Genomic DNA, 14,815 nt, shown 5'->3' with positions numbered 1-14,815 from the left:
TGTTGAACTAGAATTGAAGGCCACATCAGGAGGGAGAGGCAGCAGAGGAAAACCTAACTAATGAAATGACATCTCTGGATGAAAATATCTCACTGAGAGGAAGACAGGGAGGAGAGCCAGAAGGCAAGGCAGAGGGTTGCTGAGGCTGTATGGTATCAGCTGTGATGTACATCAGAGCAAAATATGGTGGGAAGAAAAGTCAGAGGGAAGATATGAAAAGAAATGACAAAATGGCGGAGAAGAGTGAAGTTACAATGGGAGGATTAATCAGTTTTCATTCAGTTTCCCTCCTGTGTAGAATAATTTATCACTGAAATTTATCCTCTGTGTTTCATGTAATTGTAGCTCAATTTGTGATATTTCTTCATAAACAACAACTTTGGTAAATGCTCCCTAACAGTGTGCTGTGCTTAGTTTGCTGAGGACCCTCACAACATGAAGTAAAGTGGTAAAAGCCAGCTAATTGCTGTGCAAGCAGGCTGGAGCCACCAAGCAGTGTTGTTTTTGAGTGGCAACTCACAGTGTGCAGCTGCTGAAAACTAGTCATGTTTTAGTAGTGTAACTATGCTTCTTTTCCCAATACTAAATGCCCTCTGACATACCAGATTTACTGGGGACTATAAACAAAAGTTCCAATTTCTGAAATGGAACAGAAAAGAGTTTAAAAATGCAAGTTGATAAATTTTGTCATTATAATTACATAAATTACATTCCTGATCTCATCAAATGCTCCCTTTCCTAGTGCCAGGCTCCCACTTTCCACATCTCAAAGCCTCATGACTCTCCCAGGCTCCAGTTCCCTGTGGTCAGCCAGGATTATCTCATGGTCCTGACTCATCTTCAGTTCTTCTGCCTCCACGAGCATAGTGGTGTCCATCAGCAAACAGCCTTGCTAAGGCTAAGTCTGATTACTCAGAGTAAAGGTAAAGCAAACAAGGCTCCACAGTGAAAGAGAGATCTATATGAGTTTGTGTCTCTGCCTTTCCCTAAAGCTGACTGTAATGGCTGCTCCTCCGGACTCCAGAACCTCTTCCCACATTGTCCTGTACCCAGTGGCAGCTCCTGACAGCTGACTGCTTCCTCTTGGGAACAAATCATTAGTGGTTCGCTGATCTCTGGATTTGCAAGTATCTAAATCAGCAATGAAGAGCCTGGCGCTTTTCACTAAGAAGAGTATAGGACGTTCAAATGGAGCAGTTTCAGTGACTGCCAAGTGCTGTCTGCAAAGTCATTGTACAGACTGACTGACATGTTTTGATCTTCTGATAGTCCCACTTGATTAGTGCAATGCTGGCTACTAAGGAAGCAATCCTCTGCTCCTCTAGGACTCAGATAAATTAGCTTAATTTCCAAGGGTACATTTAAATTGCAGAGAACATGATGCAGAGATTCCCAAGCTAGCACTGAGCTGATTTGGCAAGTCCACACAGCATGGCAAAGTATTGTGCAGATATGCTGAGTGGGACTGCAAGGCAGAATAATCATGTTCAGATGGGCACAGCACTCAGGGCTACACCACGTCTGGTTCAGTGCAGGCCTGCATGGAACCTCTGCACTGTGTCTTCCAGCTCTTCAAGCTGTGGGAGTCAATTGTACTGCAGGAACATAGACATCTTTGTGCACACCCTAAATTGCTGATTAGATTCTTAGATTATTACATGGCAACTCCACTCCATCTCAATCTCTGTCTTTTAATCACTGAGAAAACGTTGTGCAGTGTGTGTGTTTTATCTTCATTTCTTTACACTTATCATATGAGACATTTGCAATCTCTTAACCTCTACTTTCCTGCATTGATTTTTACAAGCCTACCTTGAGAAAGTCGTATAACACTAGCCCTCAGATGTCTGCACTTATCCTGACCTCTTCCTTGCCCTAATGTATCCCAAAGACTTTTTAAGAAACAGTTACCAAAGAAAGAAATATTTTACTCAGATAAAATTATAATCTGGTACTAGATATGAACAATCAACAGTTTTAGCATCAACCTAGATTAGTCACCCTAAATAAAAAAAAAAAACTATATCTTCTAGCAGGTTGGAGCAGAGCAAGGAACAGGAAACATGAGAAAATTTGCCATCTTGCAAAGTTTTTGTAGCACTGACTGTGTTCTTGAAAAGTAGCCAGCAAGCCATCCTATCCACTTGTAAATGTTCTGTAGCTATTCTCTTAATAACTCAAGGATGATGGATGAGTGTAAGGTTGGGCAGCTTTGTTTGATAGCCTAGGGGAGAGAGAGGGAGGGAGAGAAACAAGTATCAGCAAATAGATTGTGCAACAGACAAATAAAAAGAATTACACAATACACTATTTTTAAAATAAGCCTTCTGGAATGTTGTCATTTTCACCAATTGAAGTTGCTTGGAATAATTCACCAGCTAATGCTACCAATAATTTCATTTGAAGAGAGACAAATGGGTCCAAATCATTCTCTCAGTAGTGCTTAAAAGAGTGTCAACTATGCAGAGCACTATTTACTTCACATTGCATTTTCCCAAAAGAGACAGACCCTTCATTTCAGCCTTCCATTCCCTTTGGAGCTTGAGCAGCAACTCATGAGAAAGGGCTCAAACAGGAAGTAGAGGGAAGTCTTGAGATCTTTCCGCAACTTAGAGTCACTTTGTAGTCACTTCTGTTAATTGTTTAATTCTGTGATTTTTCCAGCCCCTAAAAGACATAGAGGTAAAAGTTTTGTGAACCAAATTTTCACAACAGGTAAGTGAGAAACAGAGCCACTGCTGTCATTAGGCTTAAATGTGATAGAGGTGGGGACTGCCCCGTGCTTGGTAAGCCCTGATATTGTCAGGACTATGAAAGTTCATTCAAATCTTCTGTGAATTCTTCTAGTAAATATTAATGGATTACCTTCTGCCTGAAGACAAAGACTTGACAGTCCTTTCTTTTCCTTCAAGTTTTGTAACTTCTAATCTGTCCTTTCCATTCTCTTTCCTTGAACTGAAGCACCTTCTATGATCACTAGAGCAAAACAGGCAAATAATGAAAACAACTCTAGCATGAATTGTGTTTTTTTTTAATGGAAGCATGCATTTTGCAATTAGGAATGTGTGGAAGAATTATGGGAATTGTAAAGATTTCATATCTATTACATCTATGCAAACCAGCAGAAGTTGTGGACAAAGAATATGGTCATGTATAGTACAGCACAGACCGCTGGTTTCATCAAGCAAACCTCCAGTGGGATGATGAGCACCTACAAGTCCTTTTGATGTTTAGGCTGGGCTCAGTGTTTCACATAATTAATACATTTTTTTCAAACACAGCAAACATTGTATTCATGTCTTGGTGAAGAAGCAGCACAATAGCATATGCAAAGGTTACCAGAGCACACACTTATTAAAATCATCATCAAAATGCCTATTGACCTCAGCTGCAACATCAGAAGCCTCTGTGTGTATGAGAACAGATATCTGAAGCTGACTTGCAGTAAAAGAGAAGTTTCTGACAAATGGAGGAAAAGATTTTATTAAGAGTTTATAGCCACTGTGCAGCACAGTACCAATGCACTGTTGGCTAAGTCAGTCTGTAATCTGGTAGCAGGTCTGAACTCCTGATTGACAATATTCACACGGAGCAGCTTCTGCAGGGAGCATTTGCCAGGCTCTCTCCCTATGGGAAAACTCCTCCTGATGCTCTTTATGACTGTGGTTTGGGGAGATCGTCTTCTTCAACTCACATGTCAGGATACTAAAGTCCAGATATTACAGAAGATTGTAGAAGAACACAGATGACTATGAACGAATCTGACTTGTCCCCTGCTCTCTGCCCTGGTCCTTCATGCCATTTCAAGCATAGTTCATTCATGGCATTTTAAGCATAGTTGAGACTCTTTGCCTTTGAGACCCTTCATGGGCAATACAAAAGACCACAGAAAGTTGCAAAGTGAAGAATATGATCAGCCTCAATGCTCTCAGACACAGTCCCCTGAGGTACAGAAATCACTATAGTAAGAAGAAAACTATTTGTGGCAGAAGTTAGAATGGCAGAAGTTAGAACTGTTTTAGAGCTCTGAATCTGTGAAATGAACTTTCCCTTAAGCTGAAGACCATCACAAACCACAGAACTTCCTTTCAACTGCATTTGACCTTGTCTTTCTAACAATAACAAAAAGAAATGTGCCAGCTGGTACTCCACCAAAAGACACTGCTGCAGCAGGCCCAGCCCCATGGGGTGGCTGTGGGGCACATGTACACCCACCACCACTGCAAAGCACACTGTGGAGGCTGAGCAGAGCATCAGGGAGTATGTGTGAACAGCGAATATTCTGAAGGGGCCAGTGAATATATGCAAATATCCTTTAACTCTAGAAACCTTTGAAAGAGAGAAGTGCTGCCCCTTCTAGAGAATTTCAGGTATCGTGCTCTTACTGCTGTTTGCCACCTTCAGCTGTGCATGAGAGAAATCACTGTTGTCTGAGAAGGACTGAAAATGTGAGTTCCACATTTGTCCAGCTTGAAACATAGTGTTTATAACACTGACAGATGAAAACAATTTATATTATAGTGCATTTGTCACACCAAAATGCCAACTGGTTTTACTCTTATTTTTTTCATCTGTGCAGATCAGAAATAGAGGGCAAGATTCACATCTACTTTTTGGGGTATGTAATTAGACAAAATCTTGTCAGACAACTTGGCTAAGTGCTCTAATACATATCCAACTGCTTTCTGCCAAATACCCAATTAAAGACTCTGTGAATTTGAGTCTAGAAGGTAGGGGTTCCCCCATCCAATACTGTGTTTAATTCATCCCTCATTACCATAATATTGAATATTATAGCACCAAGTAATCTAATAATTAAAATTTCCATTTCAAATCTACTGGAGTTCATTGATGTAGTTGACAGCAAAACAATCCTGAGATTTCTCAAAAATAAACCTTCTTGCCTTTATGTCTTCATTTGTAAATGCATTTACTCATATAAACAAGTTAATGCTAATTTCTGAAAAACATCATGTGAATTGAATTTTGTAAGATTGTTAAAGAGCTTTGACTACCTCAGCATTAAACACAGAGAATCCTACTTGGGCAATAATAATGTCACCTCTTTCTTTCTTTCTAAGGAAGCCTGTTTGACTTGACAAAACATGTATTGTAAAATGCATGACAGGCACAGATGGCTTGGGAGATAACACAGTACAAGCAGTCATAAGGTCTGAAACTCAGGGAACTACCAGAAATTCCCATACAAATCTTATTTTTATGCTATATTCCTTGTGAATTTGTTCTTTAAATATACAAATAGTTATAGAAGTAGTTTAATGCCAAAATCATGAGAATAACCTCACACTTGTAAACTCTTAAGGTTTTTGCTCGTATATATCCTTCCACCCAATTTTGGCAATTGTAGCTAGTCTAAGACAGTTGTTGTGTATATGAGTATGTAGTGACTATTGTTGATCTTTGTGGAGACTTTTACTATTATCAAACACAAGTAATAATAATTAATATCTACCTTCAGTGAAGAACTAAAATCAAAATTATAACTCTTGTGGGAGCTTGCCAAAACTAAGGGAAAAGCTAGAAATACACTCTTCTGTAATCAGGTCAGCTTACCTCACAGCACTTGTAAAAGCATGAATCACATTATGTTCCCTTGGCATTTCTGTGATTGCCAGCTTGTTATATGCAAACGTTGTAAAGAGTCTTGAATCACCACCTCCCTCAGTTCCTGGTCTTCTGAAGGAAATCCAGACACTGTCACTACAGACAGCTACACAACAATTAATCCCACAGCAGAAGCAGGAACCAAATCAGCAGGTCTCAGGACAATGCTATTATTTGGGTTTGACAAGGAAAGTGCTGATAACAGAGATATAACAGAGGCATCCATCATAATCCAAATAAAGAAGAACTATATAGTTTTTTTCTTTAGATTTTTAGATAAATAGATACATATATATAGATAGATAGATATAGAGACAAAAATAGAGATGAGAGAGAGAGAGAGAGACAGACAGACAGACAGAGAGAGGCTGGATTGTTTGGAAATGGTCTAAATTTTCTAAACGGATGGAGATCTAGAAGTTTTTATTCCTTCAGCTGATGCTGAAAGACAACCTTGGATGTTCAGTAACTTTCAAAATCAGGTCACAGACATAAAATGGGTATGTTAGGGCCTAACTGGGCCTAATTTTTGGCTATTTTTAAAAGAAAGGAACTAGGTTGTAGTCTTGAGAAGTAGAATAATTGTAGGAAGTTTGTATTGTCTTTCTCCTCTGTATAATAGATGTGATATTGTCTGTAGGTGCACACATTCACATTACAGTCAGTCTGAAAATATGTTCAGATCATATAATACTCAAGGATGGTGATGCCCTCTTCAAACAGGTTTAGAGAATTATGCCCAGGCCCAGGGATGTATTTAGGTGCCTGATGACCAATTCAAGCAGTAGTAGCCAGGTGTTTAATTATCTTCACACATCCAGGACAGAACTATGGAAAAGAGCCAGTTCAGCTTTCTACACCTCCCAAGAGCAATGCTAAAACCAGCTACTGCTGTGAACAGCAAGGCCGTGAACCTGTGAGGTACTGCTGTGAGGCACAGGGCGGACATGGCTGAGACCAAAAGGGCACCACTGACCTGCTGGGATTCCCTCCTATAAACCAATGCAGCCATGGCTCTCAGTCTCCACAGGACACGCACAAAAGAGAACCTGCACCAGCATGTCCCCAGAGAAGTCTCACTGCACACAAACATGCCAGGGCAGCTGCACACATTGCTCAGGTGTATCACAGAGTTGTCCTCCTCTACCACATGGTATCAGGCCCTGCTTCTGCTTATAGCTGCCCATGTGCTTTTATGACCCTATACTTCACCACTGCTCAGAGACAAATGTGCATGAATTATTCAAAGGTATCTGTAAAATTGGTTTTGAAAACTGTAAAATAATGATCTGATGACAGGCTGGTCATATCTCCCATGTTTTATTACCTCAGATGAAGTTGAAGAGTCAGCAAATGTTTTGTTTTAGTTTTTCATTTAACCATCAAAGAAGCAATCTATTCTTTCTGATGCTTCACCTGTGAGTAGCCAGGTCTGCCTGAAGCACTTCTGCCACCTCCTTGGGCTACAAAAGGGCAAACACCTGCCAAGAGGGACAACACTTGGGCATTGCCCCTGATACAGTTAACAAAGCTGCCCTCTGGCATTGGCACTTGGATCAGCCTGGGTGCATTTCTCATTTGAGGCGCAATTCTGACATTGCCAAATTAACAAGAGTTTGTGATGGGGCATGTTCAAACTTCCAACACATTAGGAATAATGCTAATGCTATTATATGTTTTGTCTGCATTAAGGTCTGGAGCTCATAAAATAAACATCTTGGCTTTGCCTCAATATTTATCTCAATAAATACCTTTGCTTTGTCTCAACAATTATCTCTTCACAGCAGACCATTATTCAATAGTAACATGTTATTCGATGAACAGCACTTAAAATATATCCTCTTTGTGCAGAGAAAGGAGTTCTGTGTGGGAAATATCAGGGACCTGATGTATTTTTAGAATTAAAACAGAAATTAAGTCCTTTGGGCTATTTCTTATCCACTTAGTTTTAGTTTTTCTGTTTCTTGTTTTGTACAATACAAACTCTCTCTACATCATGAGGAGATTGCAGTTGGAGAAATCTAAAAGGCTCCCAGGGAAAGTATATTTTAGGGCAGTATTGGGCCAGGGGCAACTTCAGGTAATAATGACTGATAAAGGTCCAACATATTACCTGAATCTGCTTCAAACTGCTGACAGGGCTTTAGAAACACATAGGCATTGGGCTTCTTTGTCTCTTCTAGGCAAAAGGTGTGAGAAGCTCCTGTTGATAATAGTTGAATATTAACACCATGTTGACAATTAAATCTTACTGCTTGCAAGTCAGTAGGACACCTAGAAGTTAGCAGGGTCTTCAAAGAAAAAAATACCTCAGTAATTTTGGAACTGGTGGAGGAGCACTCTGGGAGGAGACACTGCCATGACAACAGCACTCCGTGCAAACGGCCCAGGCAGCAGCATCTGGGAGGTAACAGCTATCTATTATGTATCAGTCTTTTTGTCACCTGCATTCTGTACTGAGCAAAACACACAGTTACCTTTTAGCAAATATGCAGTAGGGCAAATTAAATTGGAGAGGTTCTGTTCTCATGTGCATCAGTACAAGTCCAGAGAAACTCTACTGAAGTTGAAATAAATGAGATCAGAATCTGGCTCATTTTGTTCATGGCCAGTTAAACTTTGGCAAAGATCTGAAATAGTAAGACCTCTCTGAGGGGAAACGTTGCAGTGATGGAAAATGGCTAAAGAGGAACAGATGGTAGAAAAACTGAACAAGTAGAGTCCTGTTATGGACAGAAACAGTACATGGGGTCTGCAGTCAAAATCACTATGGCTAGATCCAGTAAAGGATACAGGTGCCTGGAGGGGGTAAAAAAGCAGGAGGGATGCTCAAACTGTTTGAGGTGCTTGCAACCAAGCCTGATGTTTCCCAAACTCCTGTTGTACCTCATTATCAAACCTCAGCATTCCTGGGCTTCTGTACAGCCCACATTCACCACCAGCTCACAAATCCCGAGCTATCAGTACCTATCTCATGCCCTGAGCTGACTGGCATCCTCAGACGAAGAGTCCCAGCACCAAGGTCTCATGAAGGGATCAGTCTAGTCAACGCACTCTGAATACACTTAAGCTTTGAATTTCATGCAGATCATCACAGACAGGTCCTGTGACTTGTGGGGGAGTCCAATATTCTAAAATAACCAGCAGTTCAATTTTATTGGCTTTGGGACCTAATACTGGTGGTACAATCCACACGAGCACACCTCTCTCGACCCGCATCCATCACTGGGCACCAAACAAGGCTCCTGTACTGCTGCAGTGTGGGGCTGGGGAGATGGGGGTGGAGGTTGCTCTGCAGTCTGCATTACACAGGATGAGTTTCATGTGGTTATTTGGAAAGACTCCCTACAGTAACAGCCCTAGTGATACTCCCCATCTCTTCCAGGAACAAGGAGATAGATGACAATGCCACCTGGGCTGACATTAGCCTACAGGCCACTGATGTAGCAAGGCACACCTGGCAAATTTGCTCCTTGCTCATTAGTTAGGAGAGATGAGCTAAAGGTCCTACTCCATAGCTCTATGTAATCCCTACTAGGAAGACAAAATTGCAGTAAGTCTAAGAAATGTGATTCAGCCTTGGGGTTCAGTAGCACAGGTGGGACAGAAGGGTCCTTGTTTCTATTCCTCTTATGTATTTTAACTTCAGTTCTTGGATAACTCCATGAGCAGGAATAGACCCAAAGTCACATGAAAGGACAGAGCAGTCAATAATGAAGAAATCAGGTCCCTGAGTAGGAGCAATGTGACACGCTTGGCAAACTGTACCTAAGCAACAAATTTTTGATATGAACTTCAGTACAGCCAAAAGTAAAGTCATTCATTACAGGACAAATCTTCCAGGTCATCCTCACAGGTTAATGTAGTCCTTAGAAGAAGTGAGTCTGCAGGGAGACTAGGGCAGATAACCCAACAGGAGAAAATGTTTGCTTCAACTAAAGGGCTAGAGAAATCCTTGTGTGTATGAATCTGGAAACTCTAGATGCTATGGACAAAGTCTGTAACTGGTCTCAGTTTAAAAGTATCCTGGCCTCATGTCCAAGTCAAAAGAGGTTTCAAAAGAGAGTTCTAAATGACTGAGGACTGGAAAATGTCTTACAGCAAGAGTTTCCAAAAGCTGAAGCTCTTCAGTAGTGCAAAGGGAAAGGCTCATACTTGTGTAATTTACAAGTACCTGTATTTGAAGCAAACCTTTGGAAGTGAGATCTCACACACATTTGTCTAGACAATCTGCTTTAGAAATAAGGCATGTGGTTTCAGCAGAGAAGAGAAATTAACTGCTCAAACAATTTACGTGGAACAGAGGGTAGATTCTTCATCACTGGGCATAATTTAATTAAATTTGGCTGGTTTACTCAGAGAAAATCAATAATTTAAACAGGAACAACTTCAGGGAAGCCCTTTGATCTATGTTATGCAGAAGGACATGTGAGGTGATTTGTTCTGGGCATCAGTCAATGAAAAGTGGGTCGTCCTGTGGTCTGTTCCCCCTTCCCTCTCCATCCCTCAGCACCAGGTCTGTGAGCAGAGGCAGCAAAGTGAAGCATCTCCAGCACTGCCTTCTTCCACCCTGGGACGGACAATCCAGGACAAGCATGCGTGGGAGAGGGAGATAGGCAAGAAGACTTAAGTGCAAGAACTGAGCTTGGAAATTCAGGAATTAATAGCAGGTTTTTCTTGGGTTGCATAACTTAATTGTTGAGCAAGAGAAGAGTGCAGATGTGGGCTGGTAGTATCTAGAATAAATTAATTAGAAATTAAGATTCTGAGGGCCAGCTGGAAATTTCCTGTTCTCACACACTGTCTGCCTTTCTCACACACAAGAAAAAAAAAAAAAAAGAAACATAGCCTTTTTTTAAATACCTCGATATTAAGGCCATTCCCATTTTTTGGAGAGTGCAGAGTTTTTTTCACTTCTGGGTTTTAAAGTCCTGTGTGAGATCCAAACCCTACGTGGCAGGCAGACATCCCTTCTGACTAGCCTTCTGAGTGTGTCTCAAGCCTTTGCAAATGCATCCACCAGGATGCTGCAGTGTCCTCTCTTGGCAAGCTGTGTGTGTGTGTGTCAAATTGCAGGCCTGGCTTCCTTCTCAAGCTACCCTTTGCTTGATGTATGCCAGGAGAAGCAAAAACAAAATGAGCTCTAAAGCATTGCTAATTGTCTGGAAGTTGGTTAGACTATTTACCTAGTCCTTACATATCCAAAGAAATCCTCTGCCCATTTTCAGTATTCACTCAGCACTAGCATAACACTTCAGCCAACAAAATTTGTCAAAGAGCCTGTCCAGATTAAAGATAAAATATTTGATCCCTGAGTACTCAAACATCCTGCTTCCTTAAAGAACAACACACAAATTAGAGGCGTCTTCAGTGTATTAGCCTCCTTTGACAACGATATTACAAACTCCAGCACAAAACTGAGATACAACCCTATGATGCTTACACAAGCTGTGAAAGGTCATGCCTGCCTTTGCTCTCTGTTGCTCATCCTGGGCAGAAGGTGTATTTCAGTCATTTGAATTTGCACTCCAGGCTTTATTGAAGTATTCCTCTCACCATGCCCACCCTGACCCAGGGGAAGTGTTGTCTTTAAGACACTCTGCAAGTCACCAGAAGTGTTGCAACATGCCACTCTACCTTTATGTGGCTGGGCATGTAGATAAGGAATCTAGCCCATCTGGATAAAGAGCAGCTTTTTAATGGGAAGAACAAGGACACACTGAAACAGGTTGCCTGCGGCACTGGTAGTGCCTCCATTGAGTTTTTAAGAACTAGTTAGACTGGCATCTGTCAGAAGTGACACAGACAGTTCATTTTGCCTTTCAACACCATTTTTCTGAATCTAGGGTGAAATTCTGTGCCTGATGAACTGTCATTAATATCTGCCTGTTCCTTGCAACCTGGGAAACCAAGGAGGCACACTTTGGCAACTGGCAATGAGGAAGGAGATTACAAGTCACATTAATCACTTTAGAAGAACATTTGACCCTTATCTACTACCGTTCGGCTTCAAGAGTCATTGGTATCGACCGACATTTGAATCTTCAAATCCCAAAATGAACAACAGTTTCCAGACTTTTATGACTCGCATTATTTTTAGCCGATTACACAGTCCTCATGATTGATCTTCCTGCAGTGACTCTGCTGCAAGCCCCGGGGAGGGCAGAGGAAGGGCTTCATGGAGACACATATTTCCATGGGTGATAAGCTTGCATTTGTTTAGAACTGTAAAATGGAAGCTCGTTGTGAAATCCTCTCGGAGCACACCTTTTAAATGCCAAACAAGCACGGCATCAGCAGCACATAAAGGAGTATCTGAGAGGCTGTGGAGGGAAGCCAAGAGGACGTGGCTAATGTTTCACCCAACCTCACCCTCTCGCCGGCTCTGCCCCGGCAGCGCTGCCTGCGTGACGTGAGCTGCGAGCTCCGGCGGGCAGCTGCTCCCTGACTGCCGGCACTGTCTGCCCCGCTGGCAGCAGGACAAGGGAAACAAAGAGGCTAAAAACATAAAGTAGCAGGAGATTAGGAGCGGCGTGGCACGGACGGGGCTGGAGTCTGGGCTCTCCTGGCGGGCGCTCCCCACGGAGCCGCCCGTGCTGCAGCCGCGCCCGGCTGGGGCTGCCCTCGCCCTGCAGGAGGGTCCCGCACCCAGGAGACTCCAAACGTGGTGCTTTCACAACAGACTGGCATTAATGGGAGAGCGGTGCGGAAAAAAAACTTGCCAGGCTGTGCCTTTCCTTTGGAAAAATCCACTTTGCCTCCCCAGCCTCCGGTCCTTTGTCCTTTACACACACAGTCATTTGCCTTCCCTTTCACACCCCTAAATACCTTTCCTTTAGCACGGAACAGCTTATTTTTCAATAATCTGTATTAAAAGTATTTATCCAGAGGCCTGTACCAGCAGCCCTGCTCTGAAACTCCTGCTTTCTGAGTTATACCTGTTATGTCCTTACTTTATAAAATTAGTACCCGGGCAGATAAAAAATCCTGCAGAATACCTGCTGTGGTTTTGTTGCTATCATTTGCTTGCAGGTCAAGAAAATGGAGCTGACAAGCAGGATATGCCAAGAGGAATGTTCTATATGCAGGAATTTGGACTTTGTGGACATGAACAGGGTTAATTATTGATTGATCTTATTTGTCTCTGTTCAAGTGAGGTTTTTAGAATTGACCTTTTACCTGCCTCACAGCAGAAACTGGCTAATGGGGTAGTAGAGCCACAATTTTTCTCAGGGGATTTAGAAAAAAACCTTCTTCATGCTAGCATCATCCCAAGTGACAAAAGTATTCCAGATCCTAAATGAAAAGAAGCAAGGCATATTTTTTTACTAGGTCGTGACCAAAAACTTGTAGTTTAAGCCATAAGCAGAAGCATAGAAGCAAAGTAGATGCTGAATGGCAGTAAAACAGAAGTACAGATCAGAGACTGGTAGGGGACTGAAAGCAAATGTTATTATTCTTGCAAAGAACATACGAACTGACAGGAAGGAAAATATCTAAAAATGGACACACAGTTTGGCCAAAACCAGATACGGAATTTGAATCACCTTCGTTTGTGAAGGTTTGGATTTTTCTGTTTATTTGTTTACTAGATTTCTTTTTCATCCAGCTGTTTTTCATTTTAGTTAGTTTCATTTTGAAGCAAAAGAGATGAAACACTAAAAGAAAGGAAGTTCTTGTGGTTTTTCAGAGACATCCAGAAGTGCAGTAATGGAAAACCAACAATAGGCAGGAAAGACTGGAAAGCATGTGACAGCTTTCCTACCCAAACTCTGCTGAGTTCTGAAGACTCATGGTATATCATGGCATACAGACTCCATCTGGGGGTTGTGCAGCTGCATGCAGACCTCATGTAGGCACAGGCAAATGTTGTGGTAAACTCCTAGAGAGTATCAGAGCTGGATTGCCTTTGAAGGCACAGTGATCCATTCCTTTCCAACCCCCCTCACTATGCTCCTTCTGATGGTCTCCATCAACCATAGGATTCACCTTGTGTTCAACCTGGAGGGCTAGAGACATGTTTCTGTGTTCTCTTCCCCGCGTGAGCACCTGTATCATCTCAGAAACTTCTTGACCTGAACATAGGTCAGAGGTTGCATTAGCGTTGTGCAAGCTTGAGCCAGTCTCTCAAACACTGTAGAACTACCATGTATTTAAATTCCTCTTCTCAATAAAAAATTGTAGTGCCAGAAAATGTGCATTGCTTTAGATGGTGTTTTACTTAAGCTCTTTGTCTGTGTAGTCACAGGTACTTCCTATAGCAAAAAGTATGCAGATGCAAATCTGTTTATCAGTCTGTCTAGTGATCATATGTTAAGTTTGTTCTACAGGCTAATCAGCACAGACTTTTGAACAGAGTTTAAACTGTTCTCATCTAACAGCTCTGCACATGCAAAAAGAAAACAGAATAAGCTCTGAGCCTTGGACTGGTTGTGCCAATCAGGGCCCCTCAGTACACCATCAGCAGCATCAGAAAAGGAGAAAATATGTTCAGGAACTCACACCTGTCCCATCTGCTGGCAGGTATAGCACAGGCAGGACATCAGGAAAAGGCAGTGCACAGAGACTGGCGTATACCCTGGCAATAATGTTCCGTGTTTTTTCCCATGTAATTTGTGGAAGTGTTTTGAGTAATGAATGAAAATTACTTTCCTCCTGCTCCCACCCACCCACCCAAGTGCAGCTGAACCCTCTATTTCGTTGAGCAATGCGTACTCCTGCCTGTGATGCACATAGATCGGCCACTGCTCAGGTATGGCAGTGCTTTGTGATCTGTAACGCATAAGCAGGGACACAGGAGAAGCTCCTGCCTCTGCTTCACGGGAGGACTGATTTGGCTGAGGTCCTAAATCTGAGACAGAACTCAAACTATAAAGCAATGGTAAAAAGTTTAACCATCTTTTTTTTCTATCATTAATATTCATTAAGTAGCTACTGACCAGATCTTCAGCTGGCTAAACTCACCTTACCTTTAAAATCCTTGAGATGTTAGCCATTTGTTCCATCTCTGGGCTTAACCCTGGCCCTCAGATGTCAAATGGATTATCTTCTGCAGTTGTGCTGAGTATTTAATGACCCTCCAGCCTTGCTTGTTTTGCCACAACCAGCTGAGGATGTGGGGATAGGTGTTCACCACAAAAAGGATGTGCATGGGATGGGTGCTGGCTGGGGTGGATGCAGGGCCAGAGGG

The 14,815-nt window shown here is 42.1% G+C and overlaps 1 long non-coding RNA gene across 1 annotated transcript; it reads right to left on the bottom strand.

The window, feature by feature from the left end:
• Window positions 1-2,877: 2,877 nt before the first annotated feature.
• On the bottom strand, window positions 2,878-12,689 carry LOC139671911 (uncharacterized). The gene is made up of 3 exons (XR_011697815.1): window positions 12,624-12,689; window positions 7,739-7,828; window positions 2,878-2,976 (listed from the first exon to the last, which is right to left on the bottom strand). It is a non-coding gene; the product is annotated as an uncharacterized lncRNA (long non-coding RNA).
• Window positions 12,690-14,815: the final 2,126 nt, after the last annotated feature.

Source organism: Pithys albifrons, chromosome 5 (assembly GCF_047495875.1).
Source record: "Pithys albifrons albifrons isolate INPA30051 chromosome 5, PitAlb_v1, whole genome shotgun sequence".
NCBI classification, from domain to species: domain Eukaryota; kingdom Metazoa; phylum Chordata; class Aves; order Passeriformes; family Thamnophilidae; genus Pithys; species Pithys albifrons.
Note: the sequence above shows the minus strand (reverse complement) of the source record. Positions and strands in the feature narration are given on the sequence as shown.